The following is an 18,082-nucleotide window of genomic DNA, read 5'->3' on the forward strand; positions in this document are numbered from 1 at the left end:
TGTCAGCTAAGAACACAGGGCTGCTGAGGACAAGCCTGCCTCTCAAGCTGGACAGCTTCCACTGTGCTCAGATAGAGCAAGAGAACAATGCCCGTGTGAAGAAAGGCCCCAGATGTGCTACCCCGGGGCCCACCTTCGGCCATCCATCTCATTGTCCGGCGTTTTCCCAGGAGAGTTGAAATCCTACCCGACACACTGGCCACTGGAGAGCCTCCAGCAGCACTCATGACTTGCATTCCCCAAGGGCTCCAAATCTATCCTGAGTTGTGCAGGAAACTTGTAAATTATTTTCAAAATTTTTTTTAAAAATCATAGGGAAAATTCATTGTATCCCTTCACACTTAACACATAACATCAACATTGTCTCTTCTTCAATCAAAATATCTGATGGAAAATAACTAAGATTTCTTTATATTTTAGTGACTTTGAAAATTAAAATGAAGTCCACATGCAGAAGTATTTTCATCATTTTGACCCCCCTTTGGGGAGTAACGAGAGCCGATAAGTAACTTGTATCATTGGGGCCATGTAGAGAATTATCACAATGTTTTAAGCATGAGTTATAAAGACATGTACTTTTTCTGAAATCTATAACGACAGTCTTAAAATTTTCAAGTAGGAAGAGACTATATTTAAGTTTGTTTGGGTTTGCAGAGGTGGTACTTCTGTCCTTGCTAAAAATGTAACTTGTTTTAAAAGTAAACTTCAGGGGGCACCTTGGGTAGCTCAGGTGGTTAAGCATCTGACTCTTGGTTTCAGTTCAGGTCATGATCTCAGGGTTGTAGGATCGAGGCCCATGTCAGGCTCTGCAGTCTGCTTGTCCCTCTGTCTGCTCCTCACCCTACTCTCTCTCTCTCTCATAAAAAAAAAAAAAATCACCTTAAAAAAAGTAAACTTCAGAAAAAGAGTCCATTGAGTCCATTCAGAATTTTAATGGTGGGGGGATGGGTGTGGGGCGGCTAGGGAGCTTTTTTTCCTGCTAAGATAATCTGAAAACTTCCCCTGTTGTGCTGTTGAGTCTCACAACTTTGTGGACTAAGAGAGCGTCATGACCTTGGATAGCCACCATTGTAGAAAAATCTAAGCATGACAGAACTTAGCATTCATGACTTTGGTAGCTTAGAGAGATGAAACCTGAGGAGCCTGCCTGCCCTCACAGGATGCTAACGGAGACAACGTGACTTCCACATCTCCAGTGAGGTTTGGTGTTTGTAAATATGTCCAGCCCTGGAATAAATCCCACTTGGTCGTGGTGAATGATCCTTTTAATGTACTGTTGAATCCTATTGGCTAGTATTTTGGTGAGAGTTTTCGCATCTGTGTTCATCAAGGATATTGATCTGTAGTTCTCTTTTTTGATGGGATCCTTGTCTGGTTTTGGGATCAAGGTGATGCTGGCCTCATTAAAGGAGTTTGGAAGTTTTCCTTCCATTTCTGTTTTTTGGAACAGTTTCAGGAAAATAGGAATTAGTTCTTCTTTCAGTGTTTGGTAGAATTCCCCCGGGAAGCCGTCTGGCCCTGGGCTTTTGTTTGTTTGGAGATTTTTGATGACTGTTTCAATCTCCTTACTGGTTATGGGTCTATTCAGGCTTTCTATTTCTTCCTGGTTCAGTTGTGGTAGTTTATATGTCTCTAGGAGAGCATCCATTTCTTCCAGATTGTTGAATTTGTTGGCGTAGAGTTCCTCATAGTATGTTCTTATAATTGTCTGTATTTCTTTGGTGTTAATTGTGATCTCTCCTCTTTCATTCATGATTTTATTTATTTGGGTCCTTTCTCTTTTGTTTTTGATAAGTCTGGCCAGGGGTTTATCAATCTTATTAATTCTTTCAAAGAAACAGCTCCTAGTTTTGTTGATTTGTTCTATTGTTTTTTTGGTTTCTATTTCATTGATTTTTGCTCTGATCTTTATGATTTCTCCTCTCCTGCTGGGTTTAGGGTTTCTTTCTTGTTCTTTCTCCAGCTATGTCCAGAGTTACATGCTTTAACCGGAAACTAGTAAAAATAGAATAAAATAAAATAAAGTAGTGTACCTTAAAACTGCATTCTCAGGTGGTTCAGATTGATGATTCTTCTTGTCCTCAGGAGACCCTACATCTAGGACCACAGAAGCAACTTCTGTTTGTAACTGACCTTGCCTGAGAACCACGTTTGCAGCAGCATGATCTCCCTACTAGTGTTTTCACCTGACGTTTTCTTAGCTTTTCCATATTTCTCCTGTCTGGACCTCAGATACGGGTCTCCCAATAACCTATGACATTTCACCTTTGATCCCTTCTTCTTTCCCACTCTGACCTCTGGTAACTCCAAGCACTGTGAATCTATTACCTTGGCTACCTGAACTCCTGACACCTGACTCACACTTGCATGAATCCAGGAGTACCCGCTGGTACAGCTGACAGATTTGCTAGTTTTGAACTTGACTTTGATTTTTCTCGCCAAACTGCCATTCTGAGACACTAAACGGCTGTAAGATCTCATTAAGGAGGTTTGTGGAGTCACTTCCTTGGGAAGTTTTCATAAGAAAAGCTGAATAAACTTACGTAGGTATATGAGTCTAGCCTTGGACTCAGAGGCATCCTTATAAGTCTGTGGTCCTTATCAACATGACTGCTCTAACCCCACACGGCGCCATGCTGAAAAGAAAGGGTTTCTGTAGGTTACTAGAAAATGCTGACAGTCTCTCTCAGTTTCAATTTCAGGTCCTCCTCACGGGAGATGTGTCCTGTATGTGTGGATGTAAGTCACAGAATCCCTAAAGAAATGTGGAATTATGACAATAAACCTGCAGCAAGAACTGCAAACACAAATAACTTGATTTTGCCCCAAATCATTAAATATTTCTGGTAAGAAACTTAAATTGACATCCTTTATCACTTATTTCACCTTTGGAGAGATTTCTGAACACTCGGAGGCACCTTTATTGAAATGGCTGTGGCAGGGGCGCCTGGGTGGCTCAATGGGTTAAAGCCTCTGCCTTCAGCTCAGGTCATGATCCCAGGGTCCTGGAATCGAGCCCTGCATTGGGCTTTCTGCTCAGCAGGGAGCTTGCTCCCCCCCCCCCACCCTTTCTGCCTGCCTCTTTGCCTACTTGTGATCTCTGCCTGTCAAATAAATAAATAAAATATTTAAAAAAAAAAAAAAAAGAAAAGAAATGACTATGGCTTGCTTTCTGTTCAAGGGATTGGAAAAAAAAAAAAAAAAAAAGAAAGTCAGGGCTTTCTGAATTAAGCCTCCCCATATCCATCTGGGGGAAGGAGATAGCTGTGAAGCCTTCTACGGAGGGAGTCTGGCCCAGAAAGGTGCAAGATGAGAGCATGTCTTAAAAACATGAACAAGATGATGTCGGCATCCAAGAGTCTGGGAAGAATGAGGCCCTGCTAGGCTGCCCCATATGAAGACACTGTGGGACATGTGGGACCCCAGGGAGGCACAATGAGGCAGGTTGACAGGATGAGGCTGAAGGAAGCCTTTCTCTTTCTCCTGGGGTGTTGGCTTAGCATCCAGGATTGCTAGGCCCGGGGCCCTGCCTGCCTTCCTTGCTGAACATTTTCCATTGTGCCCACCCAGGAATAGAAATCACCACACAAAGGGACTGAACAAAGAGGAGCCCCAGACGCTCAGCCCTGGGAGCCATCTTCAGGCAATTCATCTCACTTCCAGCTGTCCAGTGTTTTCCGATGGGAGCAGAAATCCTAACTGACACGGGGCCACCAGACAGCCCAAGCTGGGCATTTCCCTCGGCAGCTCTAATTCCCCGGGGTCTTTACAGGGATCCTGACCCAGAAATGCATCTCAATAGGTAAGAAGTTAAAAAAACACAAACAAACAGGGGAAACAACCGGGTGATAAAACATTCTTGAGTTCGGGGGAACTCAGAAAGGGTATTTGGAGCACAATTCAAGCTTGGGCCAGCCAGCTCTGTTCATGCTGATAAGTCATTTTGGGAAAAACAAATGAATTCATATCTGATAAACCAGCACATTGATAATACCAAATTCCTTTTGCTTTTCTAAGGCTCTATCAGGGAGGGGGCAGATAAATTCCTGCTGTACGAGGACCGAGGAAGGTAAGATTTAACCACGGGTGCGACACAATGGAGCGTTTCTCAGTTCAATTGGTTTTGCAGGGACTCGGGTGATAAATGGCCTTCCTCCCAGATAGTTAGGACATACCTTCATGCCCCCATACCTGCTGGCAGCTGATAGACTCTGTTTCGAGAGTGTGGTTCCAATCATAAATCAGCTAAGTGGATCTCAGGGGAGATTTTTTTTTAATGGCTCCGGGGTGTAGGTCAGGCGCCGTCTAAATGGTACTCCCATTGCACACACACACGTGTATACACACATTCATAAAAGTTCTTCTCCTTGTTTGTTGTCTCCTCATCCTTACCTAGGCAATAGGTGACCCTGGAGAAAAATAGGGTTAATAAATTAGAGATTGGGATTATGCTGAATGAAATAAGTCAAGCAGAGAGAGTCAATTATATGGTTTCACTTACTTGTGCAGCATAAGGAATAACACGGAGGACATGGGGAGATGGAGAAAAGGGAGTTGGGGGAAATCGGAGGGGGAGACGAACCATGAGAGACTATGGACTCTGAGAAACAAACTGAGGGTTTGGGGGGTGGAGGGTGGGGAGATGGGGAAAGCTGGTGGTGGGTATTATGGAGGCTCGTATTGCGTGGAGCACTGGGTGTGGTGCATAAACAATGAATTTTGGAACACTGAAAAAAATTAGGCTAAATTAAATTTAACCTAAATATTAATATTTAGGTTAAATATTAATAAATTGAAGATTGGGCTGGATTCTGAATGGTAGCTCTTGTAAAATGCCTTCTGATTCCGCATCTGGTCTTAGCAGTGACGTATATGTGTATTTACTCTTTGTGATGGTAAATGGTGGAACATAGACAAGTAAAAAATGCCCAGATACTCTGGTGACTGCTAGCAAGTTATACACGAAGTAGGTAGGGATACCGGAAGAACAAGTGCTGATTCTTTCTGGGTAAGTTAAGGATGAATTTATACAAAAGATCTTGAAAAATGGTTAGGACATCAGCAGACAAAAATTCTTTTCTGAGTACTCCTAGTACAACATAACCACGCTCAAATCCCCATTCATTCATTTATTCACCAGAAATACCTACACAAGCACTTGGGATATAATGGTTAATAAGGCGGACGTCCTTGTTTCCATCACGCTGTGATGTAATTATTTAAGGACTACGATTGTAACACAGTCTGAGGCAATAGAAAGGACCAGGCAGGAGGGGCAGCTTGCTTTAGCAGCACATCGCAGAAGGACGAAGACGTTCCAGGCTGCCTCTCCTTTGGCTCTTCCTCACTAAAGGTAAAGTGCTCCCTTGTTTTCCCTGCAATTTATCAAGCTTATTCCTTGGAGAATAATCCCTTAAAAGAAACTTCTGATGTCATTTGGTCAAAATATTCAGAATCAAGGCTACATTCATCTTCCTGCTTTGTTCCCTGAAAACCAAATTAAAGGGTCTTCCTTACAATACAGATTTGATTTTGTTTTCCATCACCAAGCAGGGGCCTGGGAAGACAGCTCCCTGTACTTGTCTTTCAGAGACAGTCCTCAGAGTCCCAGAGGCAGCCCTGCCTGCTGGTCCGCGCTGAGAGGCAGACGTTGCCTCTCTCTTACGAGCAGACACTCCATATGAGACCGTGGGGGCCGCTGCCTCTCTGAGCCTCAGTTTCCCTTTTCTTCTAAAAAATTGAAATTCAGTTAACTCTAAGGTTCTTTTCTACCCTCATACATTCAGAATCTCCTTTTCTGTCTATTTATTAGGAGAGAAATCTCTGGAATCAATGGTGCTTTTGCATCATTAGAGGGCAGACTTCCCTTGGAGTAGGAAACGAAGGAACGTTTTGAGAAATTAAAATATTTATTTCATGTGCAGCAGTGGCTTCTTCTCTTGGTGAGCATCAGAGAGGGAAGGACGGGGGAAGACAGTGGAAGTGAGGAAGCTGTCAATCAAATCCTTGGGGTACAGTGTACCGTGTGGAGCTGCAGGTCCCATTAGTCGGCCATGAAATCAGCTCATCACGTTAGAAATAGCGTTAAAATTAAAATGAAGTAGGGGCCCCTGAGTGGCTTGGTCGGTGAAGCGTATTTGACTCTTGGTTTCAGCTCATGAGACCGAGCCCAGTCTCGGGCCCTGAGCTCAGCGAGGAGTCTGCTTGTGATTCTCTTGCTCCCTCTCTCTCTCTGCCTCAGAACGTACGCTTTTTTCATCTCATAAGATTCCTTAGTTAGTTTGGATCTTTGTAGTCTTTGTTATTGGCTTTAAAGTTAGACCTGCACCCAGGTCCCAATCCCACCATTCCAGAGGAGTGTGACTCTGGGGAAATAATTTAGCCTGTTTCTGTCTGGTTGCCTTATCTTTTAAAAATGAGAATAATGGGGCACCTGGGTGGCTCAGTGGTTAAAGCCTCTGCCTTCAGCTCAGGTCATGGTCTCAGGGTCCTGGGATGGAGCCCCGCATTGGGCTCTCTGCTCAGCAGGGAGCCTGCTTCCTCCTCTCTCTCTGCCTGCCTCTCTTACTACTTATAATCTCTGTCTATCAAATGAATAAATAAGATATTTTTTAAAAAATGAGGATAATTGTACCTTGCACACAGGGTTGTTGAGTTGTTTTTACTCTATTAGCTAATGTATGTAAAGGTTAGTCCAGTCCCCAGCACATAGTAAGCTTTCAAAAAATTATAGTTCTCATAGTTAAAAGAGAATTAAATGGTTTTCCTTCTTAATTTAGGAAGCCTAAGTGCAGAAAAAGCCGTGTGATGACTGATAAACCGACACAGAGATCCACCTTCTAGAAGCTGCCTCCCTGCCCTCACCCGGGCCCCGAGAAACCGGGTATTAGGTGACAGTCATAAATTAGCATTCACAGCAAAGAACAAAAACTGATCTCAGCTCATATGCACCTCCTTTAAATTGCTCCTTTAATCTGGCTAAGAGACCATATCATTTCTGGGCTGTTTTCCAGTTGAAAAACTAAAGAACACGATGTTCCTATTTAGGGTGAGTAAGTTGGCTGTTGACTTGGGACAATTCACTGCCCTGAACGGGATCTGACTTCTCAACTCGGCATCAGGACATGATCCTGAAGCGGGGCATGAAATGTCGTGTGTACACTCGGTAGCTTTCAGAGTGCTGGTGACAGAGGAATCCCTTAGGGGTAATATAGTTGTTTTCTGAGAATCCAAGTCTTGTTATTCGTGAATATCACCAATTGGAGGTGATGAAATTCATGGGACATTCACAAAACATGGAATATCTTTTATCTTCAGCCCATCTTGTGCCCTATCTGTGGCCAACAATCTCAGCTGACCCAGACTTGGTCCTTTCCAGAAACTGAGCTCACAGTCTTCCAAGTTACTGGAGCTGGTGGGCAGATTGATGGCTTATCTGACACATGACAGAGTTATATAATTTTCAGTTGTAAGACAGGACAGAGATCATCTAAAATAAATCCTTCCTTTTACATTGAGGAGACAAAGCCAGAGGTATGAGATTCTCTGCTTAATTTTTTCACTCAGTGTGTGGCTCAGGACCTGCACTCAGACATTCTGTCTCCAAGCCCGGTACCCGTCCCACTGCATTCTAAATTCCCAACAATGGGTATGAAATAAAGGCAGTTCAAGGTCATGGCAGGACTACTTAGAGTGGCCTTCACAAAGCAGGCCGTCAATTCTCCACCAGCCTGGCCATGAGACAGACTTTCCAGGAAAGGCAGGAAACGAGGCTTTCTGACACCCAGAATCTCATATTTCTAAAGAACAAAAAAAGACAGACTCCCTTTCTGAAGGGCATTTGACTATATGTTTCTAAAGCTTTGTGAATATTCATGACTTTTAGCTTAATGATTTCACTCCTAGAAATTAATCATGAAGAAAGATCCTAGATAAGAACATAGAGTTAGCTACCAGGATGACATGACATTGTTTTTATAACAAGATCTTGGACCCAGGAGAATTGTTTAAATAAAGATGATATATGTATATACCATCATTTATTTTATAACCAAAAACGTTCTAACTTTTAGAAAGTAACATCTAATAACCTGGGGGAAATGTTCTTGATGTAACAGCTTCAGAAAACAGTGTGTGCAGAATGATTCTAATTCTGTAACAACAATCTATATTTATACCTCTGTTTGTTTAAAATAAGGAGTCAGATTAGATATTTCAATATATCAAGAATAGGTGGTAAAATGACTGAGCCATTAATATTTTTGTCTTTGGGTTTTGTTGTATTTTCCAAAATTTTGTACATGCACACACATCATTTTTGTAATGAGACAAAACTACTTACAGTCTGATTTCTTTCTTTACTGTGCTTCTGGAGTAGTCCCAACAAGCTAAAGATGTAGGGTGCCACTCTAGACCATAAGTGGGGGTACAGTGGTGAGAACAGGGAAGGAACAGACTCTGCAGATTTATTATAGCTAGTGTTTCCTGCCCTTTGGGTATATGGTAAACTTCATCAGACACAAGATATTTTTAAAGATTTTTATTTTTTAATGTTTTTTTCTAGACTACTTGAAGGTAATTGATCTGAAACTTTTTTTTTCTTTTCTTTTTCTTTCTTTCTTTCTTTCTTTTTTTTTTTTTAGATCAAGCTCCAATCAGCTCAGTCAGCTTAACATCCTACTCTTGATTTCGGCTCAAATCATGATCTCAGGGTCTTGAGATTGAGCCCCGCATTGGGCTCCACACTCAGTGGGGACTCTGCTTGAGATTCCCCCTCTCCTTTTGTCCCTTCTCTCTGCTCTTTCCCTCCCCTTCTCTCTCAAATAAATCTAAAAAACAAAAACAAAAACAAAACAAACAAGCAAAAAAAAAAAAAAAAAAAACCAATTTGGGAGGGAAAACCCCATGACCTAACCTTTCTATCTATTTCCACTTTCTATTGGTTATATAAAATTGGTGAGAAACAAAATAAAACACATTGTAGCAAACTGTTTGCTGGCAATAGATGAGAATCACTTACTGTATATGAAGAAACTATGAGCTTATCCACAGGATCTCAAGCTATAAAGCCATGTCCCATAAACTTAAAATTAACCTCCTAATGTTACTATCTTGTTAGTAAGTTGCAGATTACTTACAGAGAGCATATGTATTAATGGTACATGCCACCTGGCGGTTTTACCATCCAAGCATTATATCTACTTTAGCACAGGGTGTGGGTGAGTCATATTTGAACCAGAACACACATACTCAGTTTAGGAATTGGGAAATTATAGGCCAAAAATAAATTGGATACAAAAATGTATCACTATGCACTATAAGGCCAATGAAATAAACTACATCAAACCACATTGGCAGTAACGAAGCTAGACCAAGAGCAATTTGTCACTGAAAAGCAAAAATGACAGCTATTGAACACTGCCTCCAACCAAAACAAAAATGATGAGGCACGGATTTGAAAGTCACCTTCTCAAAATTTATGGAATTCCAAATGTCAGCTTGTACCTCTACACCATAGGGCATGGGCAGTGCAGCCACACAGTTCCATCCTTTGGTAGAATATGAGAGAAATTAGAGTGCTCAGTAAGTCCAATAATAGATTATTCTTGGTTTATGGTTGTGAAGTTTGTGTAACTTTTTTTTTAAAGGATTTTTTTTTTTTAAGATTCTATCCATTTACTTGAGAGAGTGTGAGCAAATGAGAGAGAGAGAGAGAGAGAGCGCACATGACGTGGGGAAGGGTAGAGGGAGAGGGAGAAGCAGGCCCCCCACTGAGCAGGGAGCCAATGTAGGGCTGGATCCCAGGACCCTGAGATCATGACATGAGCCAAAGGCAGATGCCTTAACTGACTGAGCCCCCCAGGTACCCCCAGTTTGTGTAAATTTATAATTTCCTTAGCAGATTGGTTCTATGTACAATGGAACTCAGCAGCCTTGCTCCGCTCCTGCCTGCAGGCGTATAGGAAAGGATTCTCATTTTATTTATTTTATTTTTAAAAAGATTTTACTTATTTATTTGTCAGAGAAAGAGCACAAGCAGGGGAGCAGCAGGCAGAGCAGGCAGAAAGAGAAGCAGGCTCTGCACTGAGCAGGGAGCCTGAGGTGGGGCTTGATTCTAGGACCCTGAGATCATGACCTGAGCCAAAGGCAGCTGCTTAACTGTCTGAGCCACCAGGCACCCCAGGATTCTCATTTTAGAATCACCATTCTGTCCGAGGGTCACCACTGCATCAAGTTAGTCATGTAGATTACCATGAGACTACAGAAGTTTTGATCAATGTGAAGAAATGAGTGAGAATCTGGGTGCCTGGGTGGCTCAGTGGGTTAAGCCTCTGCCTTCAACTCAGGTCACAATCTCAGAGTCCTGGGATCGAGCCCCGCAGCAGACTCTCTGCTCAGCAAGAAGTCTGCTTCCCCCCTCTCTCTCTGCCTGCTTCTCTGCCTACTTGTGATCTCTCTCTCTATCAAATAAATAGAAATGAGTGAGAATCTAATACCTGGGTTCACCCCGGGCCTCTGAATTTTGACCCCAGGAGTCAGGGGGCAGAGAAAGAGGCCTCTTCTAGAAAGAAAATGCAGATGGCTTTTCTGTTTTCTGTTTGATCTTGCCTCCTTTCCTGTTCAAGTTCTGAGTAGTCACAAAAGAGAAGATTGGTTGTGGAGGACATCCCATGTCAGTGGATTTTGGGTTTGTTTGTTTTTTTCTGATGACTTTTCATTTTTTTGGTTGTTTTTAAACAAGCTGTCTCTCATCTCTAGAATTACTTCCCTTTTCCATCACTGTGCACCCTTGTTCTGCAGAAATAAAGGCAGGGGTGGGGCTTTGGAATTTTAAAAACAAAGACAAGAAATTGGAACCTCTGTAATAGCCTCCACCTTCAGGGAGTGAGTGATCATGAGACCATTCCCGACCGACCCAAAAAGAAAACCCAGGGAACCTCACCACAAGACAGGCACTGTGAGGCCTGGGCCTTCCGAGGGTTGGAGAATTCGCTGGGATTCGTGGAATGGGTGGAGGGTGTGCATTCCAGCAACTGAAAGAGCTTTGCTTAACCCCCTCCCTTTAAAAATGGTTTGGCTTGTCAGATGTGATTTGGCCCTGACGATTTACATGTCTCCGTCCAGGGGCAGAGGATAATGGAACAGTAGCAGTGGTCTGGAGGCCTCACGATCATCCAGGCACCGGGACGACACCGCGTGCAGGCTCCCGCTGTGTGCCACATGGCCAGACTCTGAGGCTACTCAGGGCTTGCAGACTTGGGGGCGCCCCGGTCGCCACTGCCGGGTGCAGAGGCCCCGCAATTGCTGAGGCCGCCCTGTCAGAACAAGTCAGGTCTTGGCACCTTGGGTCTGGGTGAGGCTTGTCTCCCGGCCCCTCCCTCCTGCTGTCTGCTCTGCTGTGCGGCCTCTTTGAGCTTCTCAAGGTTTCTAGACTCTTCCTACCAACCCCCATACTCAGAAAAAGTGCTGATCTTTGCCTGAGGAATGAAAATCGGCTGAGGTTGACCACTACCTTTCTTTCAAAGCTGTGTATTTAAGATCTATTTATTTCAACAAAAAGAGAGAATGCACACGTAGAGGGGTGGGGCGGGGGAGAAGGGAAGACACAGGCTCCCCCCTGAATGAAGAGTCCGTTGGGCGCTGGAGCCCATAACCCTGAGATCATGACCAGAACCGAAGCCCAGAGTGTGTCGCTTAACCGACTGAGCCACCCAGGAGTCCCTGACCACACTGCCTTTATGAATGCAGTTGTCATTCTCACATTTTCCTCCAGTGGTGCAGACAGGGTCTGTCCCCTGGCAGAGACGGAGTGGTATTTGGGGGACTAGAAGGGCTTCTCAGGTTCCTACACATCCCAGAACTACTCCTTCTTCAGATAAGTTCTGCTCCTGAGGGAATGATTGAAAGGGGCAAACTCAAGCTGGAAACAATCACTGGCTATTGCCAGCTGTCAGAGGACTTCCAACAAAGAATTTAGATTTTTTTTTTTTCCTCTCAGGAAAGAAATTGCTCCTATCCAGAAGTGCCTCTGCCCTGTCTTTACTTACACTTCCCTGGTTATAGGGAAGTACTGGGTAAATGGCCTAAATGAGCTGTGCCTCAGTTTGCCTCATCTATAAAATGGGGATAACAAAACAGTATTATCTTTTAGGAGAACTAAATGTGATAGTTGGTGTGAGGAGGCATTTGGAAGAATCCTTGACACAGAAATCACACCTGGGCGCCATCACTGTTCACCTCTGAGGCGTGAGGGGTTAAGACTTAGCACCTAACTTTGGAATAGGGCCCAAAGGTGGGGTTGTTGTTTTGTTTGTTTCTAAACTGAAAGGACAAAAGTTAAGCAGCAGGACACCTTTTCTCACTTTGTGCATTTGGGGACTCACGTGGCAGGGGCTCATCGCCAGGAAGCCTCTTTGCCCTCGAAGTGGCTCTCGGTCAGTTCGACCGAGCACACGGGCCCACAGTTCCATCTTCTTCCCTCAGCTCCTCTGACGCAACTCCTTAATTGTCTGGTTTGGCTCACCCCATACTTCTGTCTGTTAATTTTGCTTTGTGTCACCTGTCAATCACTGTCCAAAACCAAGAACTAAGTTCTCTCTCAGCAAGCATGCAATACTGAGAGAAAAAGAAAGAGAGAAAAGGCAGGGCAAGTCTTGAGCATATGCTCAGTTGGGTAATGTAAGCTGAATCCACAAAATCCAAATAAACCATTGCATATTCCATCAACAGCTGCTTTGGCTGTTGGGTGTCCTGGTACAGATCACACAGAAATTGTGTGTTTCTAGGTCTGTCTATCCTGCCAGATTCAGCTTCTTCCGGCTTCCAGGGTCCTCTGTGTATCCCTCAAGCCAACATGGGAGGTTCTAGGGATATGTTTTCTGCTTAGCCAGTGGCATACCTCCCCTCTGGTTACTGAGACTAGTCAGGGAAGGCCGAGATGAGGGTTTCTTTCTGCAGATATACTAGTGGGAAGGACAGGCTCACCTAGCATCTGAGAAAAGAGGCCAGGCATGGCTGTGTCTTCTGGAGCCTATGGCAGCCTGGAGATCCGTCCTGCATGAATCTCTGCTCTGATGCCTGTGATTGATGCGGTCACTTCTCTGTCCGTCCCTTAGCTAGGGCTGTGCTAACAAAATCGCATGGGCTGGTGGCTTATAAACAACAGGATTCACTTCTCACTGTTCTAGAGATGGGGAGGTCCACGATCAAGGTGTTGGCACATGCTGTATCTGGTGGAAGCCTCCTTCTGGGTTGCAGACAGCTGACTTCTTGTCGGAAGGCGATGGGAAGAATGCTAGCGAGCTTGCCGGCCTCTTCTTATTAGGAGACTCCTAATGAGGGCTCTATTCTTGTGATCTGATTGCCTCCCACAGGTTCCACGTCCAGATGCCATCACACTGGGATTAGGCTTCCACTGCCTTAATTCTGGGGGACACAAACCTTCAGTCTGTTGCAGTGTCTCATCCACACCCTTCCGAGCTCTCTATCTCCACTCCCACTAACCAGGCAGGACACAGGATGGCTGCCTCAGGGACATTTGTTGGAAAGACTCACAGGGCAGCTTGCATAGCCCTGGCCGCTCATCCAAGCATGGCAGCAGCCCTGCTTTCTTCTAGCCACTCTTCCTGTGCCTAAAAAGGATGAGGACCAGTCGACAACACTACTTACCATCCAAGTCCTAGTGGGACCCTTTCCAACGTGGTTAGGACATTGGATCCAACAGCATGAGCATCAGAATTTGAAACAAGGTGATTTTTATTCTCACCCTTGTGACAAACTAGCAACAAACATGCCAAGGCCTGGGACAGAGAAAGTCAGGTCTCTAAGAGGAGTCAGCCAATATTCCCAGTTCTGTGACTCTGTCCGACTCGCTTTGTAGGCTACAGCCAGATCTCTTATCCCCAGTACCTTTCTAAGCAATTGCACACTCTCACCAGTGAGAAAAGGACAGAAAGATTCACCCTAAGACAAAGGAAATCTCCAAAGGTGCAAATCAGAACTTCCAGAAGTCACCTGGACAGAGCTCTGTGTTTTTGTCATTTTATTTAATCTCGGCATTTTTGGTTCGGGGTTGTCTCCACGCCACAAGACAAGGAGGGAAGAGACAGACAAGCAATCTACGAGGGAAGAAAGCCAAGAGGAAAGAGAGATGTGATGAGAAGGTTGGTGAGCAGTTGATCTAAAAGTAAGGGTCAAGCACTGAAATACTGCTTTACTGAGTAAATAATCTCCTGTATCTCCTATCGGACTCTTGGTCTGCTTTGTCTTTACCCCTGTCTCAGGCATCTGGGTGGCTCAGTGAGTTAAGCACTGCCTTTGGCTCAAGTCATGATCCCAGAGTCCTGAGATCGAGTCCCATATCAGGCTCCTTGCTTGGTGGAAAGACTGTTTTTCCCTCTGCCTGCTGCTCCTCTTGCTTGTACTCTCTCTCTCTCTCTCTCTCTCTGTATCAAATAAATAAAATCTTAAAAAAAAAAGAACCTTCTATTAAAAACAAAACAAAACAAAACAAAACAAACCTGTCCCTTCAGGGATGGAGAAAGAAAGGCTATGAGCACAGGAAGTCATCCCTAAGTGCAGTCCTCCCTCCCTGCACCTGGCCGCACACCCCTCCCCCACAGCTCCTGGTAAAAACCCACTTGCTGTCGCACCTGCCACACTGTAGCAACGCTGGCTCGTGGAAACAGGAGTCCACGGGGGCCTCAGACCAACTTATTAACCTTTATATTTGAGGGTACAGCCCCTACTCTGTTTAACAAATATTATTCAGAAAGAACTGAAACATTTCCTGTGACGAAACACAGTGAAACAAATAATTCTGCTATTTGCCTAGTTGATTAAAAATCCTTAAGTTAGGGGCATCTGAGTGGCTCTGTCAGTGAAGCAGCTGACTCTGGATGCCATCTCAGGTCATGATCTCAGGGTCCCGGGATCAATCCCTGGGTAGGGCTCTGTGCTCAGCAGGGAGTCTGCTTCTCTCCCTCTCTCTGCCCCTCCCCAGCTTAAATAAATAAATAAATAAATAAATAAATAAATTTAAAAAAATCCTGAAACTAGAAACATGTGTAACCTACTCTCCTTCTCTTCCCGTGATCATCGAGAGTAAACGACAAGCTTTACTAGACCTAGAGCAAGAAGGACCACGTGCAGTGCCTACACGGACATACTGGCAAGAAGGAACACCATCGAGGGGCAGTATTATTGTGGCTCAGCAGGTCCTTCCTTGCTAGGGTTAGAGGCCAGAGGTTGGCTGTCAGGTCAGTGCTGCCTGCAGACCCCCCAGCAAATTGCACAAGAAGCACTGAGGTCTTCTTGTTATAAATGAGCTGTGAGCCCCACAAAATAGAAGAGGGGACCTTGATGCATTAGCACCATACAGGTATCAAAACCAAAATTTATCCTGGTTTGAGAGTTTCTCTCTCCCGGACTCAGTTTTTCCACTTTTAGCTTTCCTGACAAGTTGTCATCAAATAGTTATGGTTGGAACAAGAGTCCTGTAGGCAGATTATTAGCCAAAACAACAACAACAACAACAACTCTTCCGGTTTTTAACACATGGAACATCCACCTTATTTCAAATGGCTTAAAATGAATAGAGGAAGTAGGATGGGCTCAAACTCAACAATATCCTCATCATTGTCCCTACAGTTTCATCATGACCCTGGTAGCTCCCCATCCCCTTCCGGCCAGGTGCCCTCCCCTTCTGTACACCCTGGACAGGCTTCCCCCTCTATTGGAAAGTTTGCTTTGTGCCTCTCTTGTAACGGTCCTATGCCGTTTACAAAGGACCTATTTTAGTACCTGTTTTCACGAACCAGTAGAAACCCAAAGAGGATTTTCCCTTTCATGAGACGTTAACTGCTTCTTTGCCTTTTGCCAGTTCAGTTTTCAAGACCTTCGTAGAAACACTCTACTTTCAGACAGTGGGGGAACCTGTGTTCTTCTTCTTGTGCTTTGGCAGCCTCTGCTCTGCTCAGAAAGGCATGCGAAATGACTGCTGGTGGAACCGCTCTCCATTGTTAGGGAGACAATAAAAGGATGTCTGATAAGGATCTTACGACAGATTTTTCTCCAGCTGAAGCATATTGGCGGCACAACTTTCCAAATTTGCTTTCTACCTGTGACTCCACGGAGCTAGCCCAGACCCCTTGCCAAGAGAGGACATTGTTCCTTCATTTCTAGAGGCTGCAAACACTTCACTGCATTGTTGCAGACATTGTCTTAGAACCGGCTGGTTCGCACATGACTGATTGGAGGCTATAAATCTCTGGTCCTTTAGAGGATTTCTGAAGCGTCTCAGTGTTTCAGGAAAATCTATTTGATTGAGAAACATGGGAGCAGGTACCATGGAGTCTGTGTTCAAGAAAGAGTAGATCTGAATGCACCTGTGAGAAAAACTTGGATTCTTTCCTAAAAGGGAGGTGGAAAGTGATACTTTGCTTTATGGAATAGTCACAAACAGAGGATGGGAATTTTTCAGCTATTTGTCTTTCACTGGATGTTTTCAACAGAGGCTCAGTAACCATTTCCAAGTACAGTCCAGAGGGGTGCGTTAATGTGGGTTGGGAACTACACGGCATAGCTTTTCAATGTCAACTCTAAGATCCAATCTTTCTATGAATTCCTTTAAATAAGAACATCCTGGGGCCCCTGGGTGGCTCAGTCAGTTAAGCATCCAACTCTTGATTTCAGCTCAGGTCATGATCTCAAGGTCGTGAGATCAAGCCCCGTGATGGGCTCCGTGCTCAGCTCAGAGTCTGCTTGTGATTCTCTCTCCCCCCCTCTCTCTTCCCCTTGTGCTGATGCTCTCTCTCTCTCCCTAAAATGAATAAATAAATCTTAAAGTGAATAAGAGCATCCATATGTATTTAACATATGATTTAATTAAAGAAATTTCAAGTTATATGCCAAATTATAGGAATGTCTGTTGGGTGAAACAAAACCCTTGTTTAAGATCTTCTATTCAACTGTATTTACTGTGTGTGTGCTGTCCTGAAGGCAGGGTACGTGGCAAGCATTTTGGAACATTAAGAAGTTAAATATCTGAAGGGAAATATCTATTGAAGAAACAAGTCATAGGTAGATAGAAAATTAATTTTAAAATACCAAATGGTTGCCAGAAACTCTTGACAGGCAATGTGGGGGTTCATATCCAGGAGAGAATGTTCCAGACTGCAACGCTGAGGAAATCTTTCATTAAGGAAGTAGTATCTGACCTGTCCCCTTTGAAATTGTTTACCTCTGTTCTCACTGCCTCCATTTAACTGTATATTTGTGGTTAATCAGAAATCAGTCCAGAATAATAGTTCCAGTTGTTGCTTCCTATGCCTCTCAGAGAATCACAAAAGTAAACAGAAACATGAGAGATAACCCAGAAGTCGATTTGCAGGACAGCTAGAATGTAAAAAGGTGAATGGGATGGGAGGACAAAGTTGTTTATTGACAACCCATATCAATGATTTAACATCTTGGTTTCATTCATTCAGTTTAAGCAGTATTTTCAGCATCATAGTCACCACAATAAAGAAACAGCTGGAAGCAAATTAACTGCCTCAGACCCTCTAGGTCAGTATCAACAAAGCCACCATGATTGCAACACTTTGAAATTGTTGAGAATAGCTAGTGTGGCCCTTTCTAACACAGTGTGAATAATAAGGAAGCATTTCAAGAATTGGACTGCAGTTCTGTATTTTGTAACATTTGGTAAACATAAGGCGCCTTCATTTTCTGTTCACCATATGCGCCATCTTTTCTATTAGCACCAAATTCCAGTGACCCTTAAGTCATCCAGATTCAGTGACAGAGCATGACTAAGATTCTGTTACTCTTAAATAGACGAATAAAATTCTATTTAATCTCATACATTTTTTGAAGAAGATTTCTCCTTCTTGAAAACATTTTTAATAGTATGAAGTATTGTTTAGAATCCAGATATTTGTTATAAACTCGTTTCATTTAGAATAGTAATTTTCACTTGGCCTATTAATTACTTTAAGCATTTTTTTTTTAGAATTAATAAAATAAGCTTTCCACTTACTTAATCTGTTCTTTAAGTAACTGGGTTTCAGTAGCTTTCTTTGTC

The 18,082-nt window shown here is 43.7% G+C and overlaps 1 long non-coding RNA gene across 1 annotated transcript in view; it reads right to left on the reverse strand.

Moving 5' to 3' along the window:
* The window catches only part of LOC116589152, a 52,570-nt gene extending 36,608 nt beyond the window's left edge, over positions 1–15,962 (reverse strand). The window contains exon 1 of the long non-coding RNA XR_004285213.1: positions 15,802–15,962. This is a non-coding gene — a long non-coding RNA (uncharacterized LOC116589152). The remainder of the gene's footprint in view (positions 1–15,801) is intronic.
* Positions 15,963–18,082: the final 2,120 nt, after the last annotated feature.

This window comes from Mustela erminea, chromosome 4, assembly GCF_009829155.1.
Source record: "Mustela erminea isolate mMusErm1 chromosome 4, mMusErm1.Pri, whole genome shotgun sequence".
NCBI classification, from domain to species: Eukaryota; Metazoa; Chordata; class Mammalia; order Carnivora; family Mustelidae; genus Mustela; species Mustela erminea.